Source organism: Odocoileus virginianus, chromosome 4, assembly GCF_023699985.2.
Source record: "Odocoileus virginianus isolate 20LAN1187 ecotype Illinois chromosome 4, Ovbor_1.2, whole genome shotgun sequence".
NCBI lineage: Eukaryota > Metazoa > Chordata > Mammalia > Artiodactyla > Cervidae > Odocoileus > Odocoileus virginianus.
The window spans coordinates 80,866,345-80,882,327 of record NC_069677.1 but is presented as its reverse complement, the minus strand read 5'-3'; the positions used below and the strand labels follow the sequence as shown (position 1 = coordinate 80,882,327).

The window sequence follows — 15,983 nt, the reverse complement described above, 5'->3', positions numbered from 1 at the left end:
TGCTGTTAACTTGCCTTCATTGACCAAACTCACCTTAATTACTTTTGACTCCTTTTTGTTGTTTTTTAGTCACTAAGTTGTGTCCGACTCTTTGTGACCCCATGGACTGCAGCACACCAGGCTTCACTGTCCTTCACTATCTCTGGAAGTTTGCTCAATCGCATGTCCACTGTCGGTGATACTATCGAACCATCTCATCCTCTGCCACCCACTTCTCCTTTTGCCCTCAGTCTAGTGGCTCAGATGGTAAAAAAAATCTGCCTGCAGTGCAGAAGACCTGGGTTCGATTCCTGGGCCCGGAAGATCCCCTGGAGAAGTGAATGGCAACCCACTCAGGTATTCTTGCCTGGAAAATTCCATGGACAGAGAAACCTGGTGGGCTGCAGTCCATGGGATCGCCAAGAATCGGACATGACTGAGTGACACTTTCCCAGCATCAGGGTCTTTTCCAATGAGTCTGCTCTTCGCGTTAGGTGGCCAAAATATTGACGCTTCAACTTCAGCATCAGTCCTTCCAATGTTGATTTTCTTTATGAGGGACAGGTTTGATCTCCTTGCTGTCCACGGGACTCTCAAGAGTCTTCTCCAGCACCACAGTTCAAAAGCATCAATTCTTCGGCACTCAGCTTTCTTTATAGTCCACCTCTCATATCCATACTTGACTACTAGAAAAACCATAGCTTTGACTAGATGGACTTTGTTGGCAAAGTGATATCTTTGCTTTTTAATATGCTGTCTACATTTGTTACAGCTTTCCATCCAAGGAGAAAGTGTCTTTTCATTTCATTTCATTTGTCTCCTTAGCCACGCCAATAGAGAACAACTGTGACTTATGGTCACTACGATAAAACAGATTTTAGTTGTTTTCCAGGAAATTGGGGTGAACACCTGATCAGTTCAAGCCAGTTAAGACTGGTTGGGATCACCAACCCTAAAACTGGGTCTGTGCCAGGTGTCTGATGAATGACCTTTTGACATCAGTAAGCTGGAAACTCCACCCTCGGATCATGCTAAGGGCTTAGATTTTTGACCATGCCTCTCATGAAAAAGCATGCAAGTCAGAGACACCAGAGCCTCAACTCTTTCCTGATTTCCAATCTCCTTTCCCCGTGCTTGAGATCACCTGCTTCCTTATCTCATAAATACCTCAAGCCCCTCAACATAGGACAGGCACATTTAAGATTTGTTCTCTCATCTCCTCACTCGGCTGCCTTGTGGATGAGCCGTTTCTCTGCTGCACCAACTCTGTGTGCTGAGACTGCATACACAGTCTCAGCGTTTGGCCTCCTGCACAGATGACCCTGGTTCAATAACACTCAGACCCTTGTCAAAGGGGACTCGAGTCAAGTGGATGCAATGGGACCTGCCACCGTCCACACTGGGAGGCAAGGACAAGGACTCAAGCCTTAGGGTAATAATGAAGGTGTCCTCATCACTGCAGAGAAAAGGAAGAAAACATGCCGATGGAAGAATCATCCTTTGCTCAAACCTAATTAACTGTTGCCTCCAGGGGAAAGTTCAAGCTTGTCTTTGTGAATTTTGCTTATTTTATAGGTGATTAAGAATGTTGAAGGTGATAAACCACAGGGTCTGAAATTGGAAAGTCCACATCACCCTCATTCTTGGGATCCAGAGACCTTGGTTCTCTCCCACCAGCGTTGGGGTAGACATCTGGCTTGGTTTCCAAGTGGTTTAGTGGTAAAGAATCCATCTGCCAATGCAGGAAACTCAGAAGACCTGGGTTCAGTCCCTGGGTTGGGAAGATCCCCTGGAGGAGGAAATGGCAACCTACTCCAGTATTCTTGCCTGGAGAATCCCATAACAGGGGCCTGGCTGGCTACAGTCTGTGGGGTTGCAAAAGAGTTGGACAGGACAACAGAAGTCTTGCTTGAGTCCTAAGACTCATTATCAAAGAAAGCAAAAAGACCTCCTGCAGTTAACGAGGTGGGGTCATCAGCCAGAGTGGCTTGAGGAGGTGGTACTTTGAGGATAACCAAGGGAGGAAGTGACCCAATGCCGGGGTGGGTGTGGGGGTTGCATCTTGATGGTTTTTCGAAGAAGCGATATGATTATGGGCCTGAAGGTGACTATAGCAACTGTGTATAAGATCAGTGCCGACTGGAAAATAAAAATGTACAGCGTGAGAGTTGGGAGTTAAGCTTTATCTGGGGAAAATGAGTGTAGCCTGGGAGATAGCCTCTCAGATAACTCAGGAAGTGCTCCGAAGAGGTAGGGGGAGGTCGGTGTTATATATGATTTTAGTGAAGGGAGTTCAAGCACACATTTCAGCAGAGGCTCGCTGCTAGGGGCAGATGTCACTGTTAATGATTTAGCGCCTTTCTAGATACAAGGAGATGGAAAAATTGGGCTCATAAATTCTCCTGAAAATATCTACCTACCCGAAGCCCTGTTCTGCCAGTTTTTTCTGGAACACAGAGTGCCTTGTTCCTGATCTGCACCCTGAACTACTTCCACGGGGTATTATGGCCTGTGACTTCATCCGTGTAGAGGCAGATGTCAGGTGACAATTTGTAGTGGGCACAAGTGCCTAAGCTTGAGGGCAGCAAGACCTTGTTGGCAGCTGCTGCAGTCGGGTGAGGAGGCTACTACATTTGGCCAAAAGGAACAGAAACCGCAGGATCAGTGCAAGAGGCAAGTAGAAAAATCAAGCGGAAGCCAGAGAAAGGGCCAGTGGTTTCACAAGGATTTGTGAAGATGGGATTATATCCTATTTAATGGTCAGCTGGAAAACTGTAGACTAGATTTTGCTGACAGTGGGGGCTGTTGCTCAATTGTTAATTCTCTGCCCAGAGTCTTTCTGCAGGCACCAGTCACCTCTGCCTGAAGCTTTAGCAAGTGCTGACCCAGCATTTTTAGGCAAAACCTCAAAAATTGTCAATATTCCTTAATTAATCCCATAAATTTATTTCTAAATTAGAAATCCCACCCACCCATCTTAAATATCACCAACATGCCCACCCCACTCCCCAATCACTGGGTCACTTCCTCCCAGGGTTACCCTCAATGTACCTCTACTTTGGCTGATGACCCCAACTCATTCACTGCAGTTTTGTTTTGTTTAAAAACTTTTTAAGATAAACTAAATAACTGGAACATCACTTGGACCAGTGATGGGTCCTTAACTCAAAAAGGTGTTTGGGCCAAAAAGGAAAATAAAAACACTCAGCTATCACACCTTCTGCATGTATGACCTCACTCTGCATTCTGAGTTTAGACCTACATGCTTGGTAAGCCCCAAAGGAAATGTAATTTTTTAAATTGAAGTATGGTTGATTAACAATGGTGTTAATTCCCATTATACAGCAAAGTGATTCAGTCAGATATATATATATATATATATATACACACACACACACACACACACAGACACACACACATATTCTTTTAAAAATGTTCTTTTCCATTACAGCAAAGGAAATATGCATTATCCTATGTAAATAAATACAGTTTAATTATGTGTCTTAGATGAAGATTATTTTAAAAAAGCTTTCAGTAGCTGTGTAGTTTTTCTTATTTATTTATTTTGATTGGAGTAGAGTTGATTTACAGTGATGTGTTAGTTTCAGGTATGCAGCAAACTGATTCAGCTTTATATGTATGTATATTATAATAATATATTCTTTTTCAGATGCTTTTCCCATATAGGTTACCACAAAACATTGAGTATAGTTCCCTGTGTTATACAGTAGGTCCTTGTTGCTTATCCGTTTTATATATAGTAGTGTGTTTATAATAACTGTCATTTTAAACTATTGTTTACAGTGATCACACATAATATGCCTTGCTAAGTAAGATAATTTTCTTATTTTATTTATTTTTTGGTTCTGCTGTGTCTCCGTTGCTGCGCATGGGCTTTCTCTTGTAGAAAGTGGGGGTTGCTCTCTAGTTGTGTGTTCTCTTTGCAGTGGTTTCTCTTGTTGCAGAGCACAGGCTCCAGGCATGCAGGCTTCGGGAGCTGTGGCATGTGGGCTCCGCGGTTGTGGCTCGCGGGCTCTAGAGTGCAGGCTCAGTAGTGATGGCACGTGGGCTTGGTTGCTGTGCAGCATGTGGTATCCTCCTGTACCAGGGATTGATCCTGAGTCCTCTGCATGTTCTTACCCACTGTTACCTCCAGGGAAGTCCGATAATTTTCTTTTTAATAAAAGAACTTTAAAAAAGCAGGTTGCTCAGCAAACCCGAAAAGTAAATTGAAAAGCTTTTATATAAGGAGAAAAGAAAATAAGTTGAAGTTAAAGTGCGTGCGAGCTCAGAGTCCGACTCTTTGCAACCCCAGGCTTTGTAATGCTAGGCTCCTCTGTCCACAGGATTCTCCAGGCAAGGATACTGGAGTGGGTTGCCATTTCTTCCTCCAGGGGGTCTTCCAAACCCGGGGATCAAACCCTCCTGTCTCCCACGTCTCCTGAAATGGCAGGCAGATTATTTACCACTGAGCCACCTGGGAAGCCCTGAAGTTATATTGCATGTAACTAAAACCATGTTTTAAAACATACGTAATGACCACTGTTTCTGGCAGAATGTGGTCACTACATGATGAAAAACCCTGAGTTACAGAGCATGTAGCAGTGCTGGGTACAATGTACTAGCATACTATCAAATAACCCGCTCTGTTCTCATTCCAGTTCTGTTTTCTGTGATCCCTGTGGGTCCTTGTTCATACTTGCTGTGCAGGATTGTACTGAAAGCTCGTGTTTCTGGGCTCTTCTCCCAGGGAATCCCCAAGTCCCGGGGTGAATGTGCATTCCTCCAAGTGGACTTGGGGTTTGCCTCCCAACTCTTCTGACTGTTGCTTATCTTGCCCAAGTGAGATCATTTTTTCCATAGCTTGAAGTGTCCTGGACTACAGGAAGTGTGTGTCTCCAGGGGCCCAAAAAACAGAGAAGCCAGAAGCCACAAGAAGGCAGCACTGCCCTGGAGCATTTGCTGATCTCAGTAAGCCAAAGCCTTGGTTTAACTGACATCAGGGGAAGAGGAGACAAGACTTTGGCCCCGTGAATACTTGGGAGTGACCTGGAGAGAATCAGAGGGAACCCTTGCAGAACTGACCCTCAGTGACAGGGTGAACCTGGGCAAAGCCACCCACTAGCAAAAAAAAAAATCTAGCAAAGAAAGGCCACAGGAAATGTGTCTCTCAGGTGAGGAAAAATGTCTTAAGGTCTATTCTCTCTTGAGTCTGGGATTAGAAGACACATATACCTCCCTTGGTTCAGGACATTCTAAGCTGTTTAATTACATTGAAATTAAAATTTTTCTTTAGGAAAGGTACTCTTGTGTTTGTTTTTTCGATTCCACATATAAATGAAATCATACAGTCTTTGTCTTCATCTGACATTTCACTTGGCATGATATCCTCAAGGTCCATCTGTTATTGCATAGAACACATCTTCAGCCATGTATTTGTTGATGGACACTAAGGTTATTTCCATGTCTTTGTGTATTAGTCGCTCAGTTGTGTCTGACTCTTTTTGACCCAATGGGCTGTAGACCACCAGGTTCCTCTGTCCATGGGATTCCCCAGAAAAGAATACTTGAGTGGGTTGCCATTTCCTCCTCCAGGGGATCTTCCCAACCCAGGGATCGAACCTGGGTCTCCCACATTGCAGACGGACTCATTTCTATCTGAGCCACAAGGGGAGGTTATTGTAAATAATGCTGCTTTGAGTAGGAGGAGGCAGTCATTTCTTCAACACAATGATTTCATTTCCTTTGGGTTTATTTGCAGAAGTGGGATGGCTGGGTCCTGTGACAGTTCTACTTTTTATTCTTTGAGGAACTGTGCCAGTTTATTATGTTCCCACCAACAGTGTACAGGGGTTCCCTTTTGTCCACATTGTCAACAGCATTTGTACTTTCTTTTCTTCTTGATATTAGCCATTTAAACAGGTGTGAAGTGCTGTCTCATGGGTTTGATTTGCATTTCCCCGGTGATTAGTGACGTGAGCACCCTTTGATGTACCTGTTGGCCTTTTGAATATCTTTCTTGGAAAAATGTCTTTTCAGGTCTTTTGAGCATCTTTTAACTGGATTGTTTTTCTGCTGTTGAGTTGTATGAGTTCTTTATATATTTTGGATATTAACTCCTTATCAGATGTATGATTTGCAAATATTTTGTCCCATTCAGTCAGTTGCCTTTTCCTTTTGTTGATTGTGTCTTTGCTGTACAGACGCATTTTAGTTTGGTGTGGTTTGACTTGCCTTTTTTTTTTTTTTATTGCCTGTGCTTTTGGTGCTAGCCAATTAATCTCTTCCCAGACTAATGTCAAGGAGCTTCTTCCTTGGATGGAATGTTCTGTGTATATGTATTAGGTTCATCTGGTCTAAAGCACATTTCAAGACCTATGTTTATTTATTCATTTTCTCTCTGGATCACCTATCCCTTGTTGAAACGGGGTATTGAAGTTCTCTATTGTTATTGTATTGTTGTCCACTTCTCCCTTCAGATCTATTAATATTTGCTTGATATACTTAGATGCTCCAATACTGGATGGATCCAAATTATATCTTTATTTCTATCTATATCTATAACACGTGTATGTGTTGTATCTTCTTGATGAACTGACCTCTTTATAATCATGTAATGATCTTCTTTGTACCTGTCACTTTCCTTTGTGACCTTGTGGGCTGAGATGTTCTCTCAGCTGTGTTGCCTTAGGGCAGGAGTGATGCAGGTCATGTCAAACTGCTTCTGTTACCTTGTCCTTGTCTTCGAAGCATATATTTATTCACTCTAATTATGTGCCGGAACTCATCCAGTGGAAACCTAGAGTCCTACAAAAGCTGTTTTTCATGGGTGATTGTTTAAGATTGTTTAAGTGTTTTTCCATGGCTCCCAGACCATGGTCAAGAGGCCACAGGCTACTGCAGATCCCACAGCTGGGACTGAGGTCTGAATGTCTATTAACTGAGACCTGGGTGGACAAGACTTGCCTGGTTCCATGGCATATAGTACTGGATCCCAGTTTTTACAACAGCACTTTTTTCTCTGAATGGATACTAAATTTTTGTTGTTGAGGTGGGGGACATGGTGAAAGATACTTTATTCAGCCCCATTGCTGACATCGCCACAAGCTTTTTAGGGAGTAGAAATGGCAACCCACTCCAGTATTCTTGCCTGGAGAATCCCATGGACAGAGCCTGGTGGGCTACAGTCCATGAGGTCGCAAAGAGTTGGACACGACTGAGCGACTGAAGAAGATAGAATAGCTCAGTTGGTAAAGAATCTGCCTACAATGAAGGGGACCCTCGGTTCAGTTCCTGGGATGGGAAGACCCGTTGGAGAAGGGTTAGGCTACCCACTCCAGTATTCTTGGGCTTCCCTTGTGGCTCAGCTGGTAAAGAATCTGCCTGTGATGCGGGAGACCTGGATTTGATCCCTGGGTTGGGAAGATCCCCTGTAGAAGGGATAGGCTACCCACTCCAGTATTCAGGCCTGGAGAATTCCATGGACTGTACAGTACATGGGATCGCAAAGAGCGGAACGCGACTGAGCCACTTTCACTTTCACTGGAACAAAGCGCCACCTGCTGGCCTAAGGGAAGTGGACAGTTTAAAGGCCTCTGGACTCCCAACTTGCTAAAGGCAGGCATAGTTTAAGACAGCTGCTCAAAGGGTACATTTTCCAAATTGACCAAAAAGATGCTGGAAAAAGAGGGATATCCCGGAGGGCAGATATGAAAGTCTTGTTGGCTTACAGCTTGGGGAACCCTCCCAGTAAGTGGAACTTGCTGACTCAGGGAACACTTCCTGTCCCTGTGTGCCCTGTGGTCATTTTCCCGGTGATTTCAGAATTGCTGTGGACCAGCGATTGCTCTGTGCATCCCATTCCTCCCGTTGTCAAATGGAAGCATTTATCCTGGTTATTCTTCCTCCTTTTGCTGCTATTTGTTGGGCGTGTGGGACAGACCACTACTGTTTGTAGTCTGCAGGTCTCTGGACCGAGAGGAGCCACACCTAAGGACTAGTATCCGACCTAGTATAGATCACGATACCCTGGACTTTAAACCTAGTGCTGGGACCAGAGGAGACCTTGGGGGATCTTGGGAGGAGGTGAGACTTCTTCAGTTGCAGGGATGTGAACAATTGAGGCCAAAGAGTGGCCTGTGGCAGATTTGACTGAAAACTGGCCTTGGTTCTGAGAGGGTAACAGGCACGAAGGCCAGGGGTCTCCAAATGGAGGAAATGGGCTGCATGTGTCAGACATTTTTCTCTCTCTTAAGTGGCAGGAGGAAACAAACTAGCGATATTTTTTTCCTTCTCTATACAAATTTGAAAGGAAGTTTCTCTTAAAATACTGTGTTGCCATATGACACCTGGTTTCACTTGAAGTTAACTATTCTCAAACCTTGAGTTAACCAATACATTTTTCTTATGGAAATGTTTGTCTTAAGCTATGTTAATGTACTATGCATTTACCCCAGACTCTGTCTTCAAGTCGGTTCTGCCTAATGGCTCAGAACCTACTTGACAAACCAGTATGTTATACTCAGATATTGTTCCCCTAATCTATGTAAATGAAACTATTTGTATGGTAATCTGCCCTTCTACAAGATTCAAGTCAATCGTTTTATGGCCTGGGATGAATATTCTGGTGCCAAGATTATCCCAAAATGCATCTTATGGATGAGGGGCCTGGTGCCATTCTGAGTTTTAAAGACATTCCTTTGTTTCATTAACAGACTGCTGCTGCTGCTAAGTCACTTCTGTCGTGTCTGACCCTATGCGACCCCATAGACGGCAGCCCACCAGGCTCCCCCGTCCCTGGGATTCTCAAGGCAAGAACACTGGAGTGGGTTAACAGACTGCTAGTGACTGTATAATATCCAGCTGAAGACTAGCAGAGGGGTACTCTTTCTGTCCCCTTCTGATGCCTATGTCAGAAGCTTTCCCTATCTCCTTTATACTTTAATAAAACTTTATTACACAAAAGCTCTGAGCGATCAAGCCTCATCTCTGGCCCCGGATTGAGTTCTTCTCCTCCGGAGGCCAAGAATCCCGGCGTCTTTTTGTTCAGCAACAACCTTTCATCTCCCCACTCTTCCCTCTATTCAGGCTCTTGTGATGTGACTTTACAGCCCCTCTCATCAGGAGGGAGATTTATCCCTGCCACCCCTTGGATCTTGCTGCCCTTGTGACTTGCTTTGTCCAAAAGAATATCAGAAGTAACAGTGTGGCAGCTTCAGCTCTGGGTCTTGTGAGGCTTTATGGGCCTTTTGTCCATTGTACCTGCCACATAGAAAGCCCCAGCATTCTTCTGGTGGATAAGAGGCCAGGTAGAGTACAGATGAGCCACCCAGGCCATCCTTGACCACCCAGTTCTCTCTTCCAACCAGGAGGCAGGCCACAGACACATAAGCCAAGGTGTAAACACCAGAAGAATCTCCCAGTATACCAGCCCAAATGATGAATCTACAGAATCATGACCTAAATAAATGCTTATTGTTTTAGGCTGTCCAATTTTGTGTTTGTTATGTATTATGGTAATGGATAATGGATTTGTTGTTCAGTTGCTAAGTCGTGTCTGACTCTTTGCAACCCCATGAACTACAAGCATGCTGGGCTCTCCTGTCCATCACTGTCTCCCAGAGTTTGCTGAAATTCTTGTCTATTGAGTCAGTGATGCTATCTAACCATCTCATGCACTGCTGCCTTCTCCTGCCCTCAATCTTTCCCAGCATCAGGGTCTTTCTCAGTGAGTCAGCTCTTCGCATCAGGTGGCCAAAGTATTGGAGCTTCAGCTTCAGCATCAGTCCTTCCAATGAATATTCAGGAATGATTTTCTTTAGGATCTCCTTGAGTGCAAGGGACACTCAAGAGTCATCTCTGGCATCACAGTTTGAATACAGTTACTAATAACTCTGCTAACTGCTTTGAGAGAATTACCACAAGAGATGGTAGAAAGCTAAATGACACTCCATTTTTATCCATATCCATGATTAATATGCCCTCATTGTTTTTATAAATTTCAGAGAAGTAAAACTTGGTTATATTATAGCCACATTAAGAAATTAATTTTTAAAAAGTCCAAATTATCCAGAAGTGAAATTTGAGTAGTGAGTTTTGGGTAATATGCTAGAAAAATTAGATAGGAAAATATCCAGGCATCATATTAATGCTAAAAATTATAGTTTACTTATGTATAAAACAGTAATAATGATAAGAGCCACTTAAAACAGTACCCTTGTAGACACACATTAACATCAGACAGCATACAACAAAATAAATATAAGTAGCACCATAAGAAACGAAAAAGAAAAGAGTGTGAAAATAAAAATAGGCTGAAAAAATTTCAATTTAGACTTGATTAAAATTAAAAAGTATGGACCTAGCAGAAGCAGAAGATATTAAAAAGAGGTGGCAAGGATACACAGAAAAACTGTATAAAAAAGATCTTAATAACCCACATAACCAAGATGATGTGATCAGTCACCTAGAGCCAGACATCCCGGAGTGCGAAGTCAAGTGGGCCTTAGGAAGCATCATTATGAACAAAGCTATTGGAGGTGATGGAATTCCAGTGGAGCTATTTCAAATCCTAAAAGATGATGCTGTAAAGTGCTGCACTTGATATGCCAGCAAATTTGGAAAACTCAGCAGTGGCCACAGGACTGGGGAAAGTCAGTTTTCATTCCAGTCCCAAGAAAGGCAGTGCTGAAGAATATTCAAACTACTGCACAATTGCATTCATCTCACACACTTATAAAGTCATGCTCAAAATTCTCCAAGCGAGGCTTCAATGTTCAGATGTTCTGGATTTAGAAAAGTCAGAGGAACCAGAGATCAAATTGCCAACATCCGCTGGATCATAGAAAAAGCCAGAGAATTCCAGAAAAATATCTACCTCTGCTTCATTGTCTTTGCCAAAGTTTTTGACTGTGTGGATCATAACAAACTGTGGAAGATGCTTCAAGAGATGGGAATACCTGACCACCTTACCTGCCTCCTAAGAAACCTGTATGTAGGTCGAGAAGCAACAGTTAGAACAGGACATGGAACAACAGACTGTTTCCAAATTGGGAAAGGAGTTCATCAAGGCTGTATATTGTCACCTTGCTCATTTAACTTATATATAGAGTACATCATGCAAAATGCCAGAGTGGATGAAGCACAACCTGGAATCAAGATTGCCGGGAGAAATATCAATAACCTCAGATATGCAGATGACACCACCCTTATGGCAGAAAGTGAAGAGGAACTAAAGAGCCTCTTGATGAAAGTGAAAGAGGAGAGTGAAAAAACTGACTTAAAACTACATTCAGAAAACTAAGATCATGTCATCTAGTCCCATCACTTCATGGCAAATAGATGGGGAAACAGTGGAGACAGTGAGAGACTATATTTCCTTGGGCTCCAAAATCACTGCAGGTGGTAACTGCAGCCATGAAATTAATAGACACTTGCTCCTTGGAAGAAAAGCTCTGACAAACCTAGACAGCATATTAAAAAGCAGACATTACCTTGCTGATAAAGGTCCATATAATCAAAGCTATGGTTTTTCCAGTAGTCAAGTGTGGATGTGGGAATTGGACCATAAATAAAGCTGAGCACTGAAGAACTGATGCTTTTGAACTGTGGTGTTGAAGAAGACTCTTGCTTGTTCCTTGGACATCAAGGAGACCAAACCAATCAATCCTAAAGGAAATTAGTCCTGAATATTCATTGGAAGGACTGATGCTCAAGCTGAAGCTCCAATCTTTTGGCCACCTGATGCAAAGAATTGACTCATTAGAAAAGACCCTGATGCTGGCAAAGACTGAAGGCAGAAGGAGAAGGGGATGAGAGAGGATGAGATGGTTGGATGGGATCACCGACTCAATGGACATGAGTTTGAGGAAGCCCTGGGAGTGGTGATGGACAGGGAAGCCTGGCATGCTGCAGTCCATGGGGTCGCATAGAGTTGTACATGACTGAGCAACTGAACTGAATTGAAAATGAAAAAGTAGGGTATAGTTTATGAAATTTGACTTAAAAAATCTTGAGAAAAATAAGTCTTATTGGCACAAGTATTGATACTATTCAAATTCAAAGTGCGATGCAAATGATTTGTCATCTCAAAAAGATCATAATGATTACGTTTTGTTCACATCTGATGGTTAGGCACAGATCTTTAAGCTTTCATTTATACATGTTCTGAGTCTTTTGATATAATGCAGGATTCCTCTTAAAGTTTATGTTTTGGTCTCCAATTATACTGCAGCTCCATAAAACTGTAATTATTTCTAATGGTTGTAACCTATAACATGAAGATAATGAAGCTTCATGATCAGTTTAAGTATGCAAATGACATTTAATTGTATTTGTAAGAGTATGTGTTATAGAACATTTAGGAAGATGTAACCCATAGTTGTAAGGAAAGTTTAATTCGCTTGTGAGCCTGGTGATGACTGGCTGGCCATCTCTGGTCTTGGTATTGTTATCCCACCCAGAAGAGAAACTGTAATTTATCTGCATGCCTGAAAAATACCCCAGGCCATGGACTTTCACTGTGCAGCCTAGGTTAGCTGAATAGAAAGGATGTTTATAACAGATTCATTGTCAGAAACACTGTGAAGTCTCTTGCTTCCTGTGGTTACTGCCCAGAGTCAACCCCTCACTGAAACTCCCTTGCAATGGTCTCTATGTTGCTCTCTGGTTTGTTCCTGTCTCTCCTTCTCTTCCCCTCCCCCAGCCCTTGTGTTCTCTGTTCTGTGATACACAGACTCTCTTCCATCTTCTGCCTCCATGAAAGCCCCCTCCCCCCCTTTTTTTTAAGAATCTTTTTTTTTTTCATTTTTATTAGTTGGAGGCTAATTACAATATTGTAGTGGTTTTTGCCATACATTGACATGAATCAGCCATGGGTTTACATGTATTCCCTATCCCGATCCCCCCTCCCACCTCCCTCTCTACCCAATCCCTCTGAGTCTTCCCAGTGCACCAGGCCTGAGCACTTGTCTCATGCATCCAACCTGGGCTGGTGATCTGTTTCACCATAGATAATATACATGTTTTGATGCTGTTCTCTCAAAACATCCCACCCTCGCCTTCTCCCACAGAGTCCAAAAGTCTGTTCTATACATCTGTGTCTCATTTTCTGTTTTGCATGTAGGGTTATCATTACCATCTTTCTAAATACCATATATATGTGTTAGTATGCTGTAATGTTCTTTATCTTTCTGGCTTACTTCACTCTGTATATTAGGCTCCAGTTTCATCCATCTCATTAGAACTGATTCAAATTAATTCTTTTTAATGGCTGAGTAATATTCCATGGTGTATATGTACCACAGCTTCGTTATCCATTCGTCTGCTGATGGGCATCTAGGTTGCTTCCATGTCCTGGCTATGATAAACAGTGCTGCGATTAACATTGGGGTGCATGTGTCTCTTTCAGATCTTGTTTCCTCAGTGTGTATGCCCAGAAGTGGGATTGCTGGGTCATATGGCAGTTCTATTTCCAGTTTTTTAAGAAATCTCCACACTGTTCTCCATAGTGGCTGTACTAGTTTGCATTCCCACCAACAGTGTAAGAGGGTTCCCTTTTCTCCACACCCTCTAAAAATGTGGAATGCTTCACGAGTTTGCGTGTCATCCTTGCGCAGGGGCCATGCTAATCTTCTCTATCGTTCCAATTTTAGTATATGTGCTGCCGAAGCGAGCACCCCCTCCCCTTTTAGAAAATATTTTATTTTGTAAAACTTTTAATTTTATATTGAAGTATAATTGATTAACAATGTTGTTTTAGTTTCCAGTGTACAGCAAAGTGATTCTGTTATACTTATACCTGTATGTATTCTGTTTCAAATTCCTTTCCCATTTAGGTTGTTATGTAACATTGAGCAGAGTTCCCAGTGCTATACAGTAGGTTCTTGTTGGTTATCTATTTTAAATGTAGCAGTGTGTACATGTCAACCCAAACTCCCTAACGTTCCCTATCCCCACCCTTCCCGCCTGGTAACCATAAATTTGTTCTCAAAGTCTAGGAGCCTGGTTCTGTTTTGTATAAGTTAATTTGTATCATTTTTTAAAAAAGATTTCACATATAAGTGATATCATAAGATATTTATCTTTCTCTGACTTCACTCATCTCTAGATCCATCCATGTTGCTTCAAATGGCATTATTTTATTCTTTTTAATGGCTTAATAATATTTGATCGTGTATATGTACCACATCTTGTCTATCTTTGTTGATGGACATTTAAGCTGCTTCCATGTCTTGGCTATTGTAAACACTGTTGCAGTTTGGGTATGAGAACAGTACAGAGGTTCCTTAAAAAACTAAAAACAGAGCTACCATATGATACTGCAATCCTACTCTTGGGCATATAACCAGAAAAAAACATGGTCCGAAAGGGTACAAGCTTGTTTTACCTTACTGCCTTTCAGGAAGACTGGCTTTCCTCAAGTGTTTTGCTTTGCCACCTTTAAGTCTGGGTGTAAATTCAAATTTGAATCAATCCAGAGATGGAGTTTGAATGAGTCCTAGTTTTCTATGCCTCATGCCTATCATAATTCCTTCACTTAATGCAGAAATAGCGGATCCTTTAAGACAACTGGGCTTCCCTGGTGGCTCGGTGGTAAAGAGTCTGCCTGCAACGAAGGAGATGAGGGTTCGATCCCTGGGTCAGGAAGATCTCTGGATAAGGAAATGGCAATCCACTCCAGTATTCTTACCTGGGAAATCCCATGGACAGAGGAACCTCTCTGGCTACAGTCCATGGCATCAGAAAGAGTCAGACCAAACTTAGCAACTTAGCACACATAAGACAATTAGTTGTTCCATTTATTTACTTAGCAAATATTGATCAAGCACTGACTTCATGCCAGATTTTGTGGTGCAAGCTGGTGCACTGGTAACCTGCCAATTGAGTCAGCATCAGTCCCTGCTTTCGTGGCATTTGTAGTCTAGAGACAAGATATTAAGCAGATTATCAAGGGTGTAGTGCATATAAACAATGAAAAGTCAGGAAAAGCTTCCTTGATTAAATGTTGACTGCACTGAAGTGAAACTGGGTATCTGGAATTAACTAGGGACATAGAGATGGGATGTGGAGAGAATGTTTCAGGTGAAAAGACTAGCGTGTGCTAGAGTCCTGTGGTTGCTATTATCACTGTGCCAATGAACCTGAACGATAGTCATGTCTAGAGCACTGAGAATGAAGCAGACCTGGTAGGGAATGAGCTTCCAGGGTAGGCAGGAGCCAGACAACATAGAGTCTCATAGAGCAAGATCAGGATTTGTTTTCTGTACAGAGAACAATGAGAAGCCACTTGTCAATTTTAAGCAGGAGGATGAGGTGATTGGAACTATGCTCTGAAACGTCTCTCTGGCTTTAGCACGCAATGTGGATCTGCGGGGGTCGGGGTGGGGACAAGCGCGGACGTGAGAACAGAGAGCAGAGGGGTCTCTCTGGTCTGTGTCGCGGCGGAGGCCATGGACACGGGGAGAAGGGGCGTCCAGGAGGATTTCCGCGATCAGATGACCAATGTGGAAGATGGGGGTGGAGAATCCCAAGAAAGCATCCAGCACACTGGTGCTGGTGTTGCCACTCCGTGAGCATTAAGAACATTGGAAAAGAGCCCTATCCTGTGTTGAAAAATAGTAGTTCAGCACTTTTGTTCTTCGGGTGTGTCTGGCTCAGCTCCCATCCGGCGGCTTCAGCTCTACGCCCTCCTCAGACACCACGTTCGGGACCTAGATGCGAACTCAGACCCTCTCAGCTCTTGAAGGACCAGGTAGGTACCAGACCGGCCAAGTCGCCTAGCCATAGCGCGAGAAATATCCAGAACTAGCTCTATGCAGTCTGGAGGAAGAAACGAACACTAAACAAGTAAGCGGATTCCCTCCGAACAAAACTGATCAGCAATCGACCCTAAACGGCGCGAACGCCTCATTGCCGAAAGAAGGGAGAGAACACCTTCTGCGCATGCCCGCCGCCGGCTCGCGCGCGGGAGCGAGTCCGGACGACGTCACCCCGCGGCGTCTACG

The 15,983-nt window shown here is 43.2% G+C and overlaps 1 non-coding gene across 1 annotated transcript; it reads right to left on the bottom strand.

The window, feature by feature from the left end:
- Positions 1–13,550: 13,550 nt before the first annotated feature.
- LOC139034875 (U6 spliceosomal RNA) lies at positions 13,551–13,655 on the bottom strand. Its single transcript, XR_011487454.1, has one exon. It is a non-coding gene; the product is annotated as a U6 spliceosomal RNA (small nuclear RNA).
- Between the last annotated feature and the right edge of the window lie 2,328 nt (positions 13,656–15,983).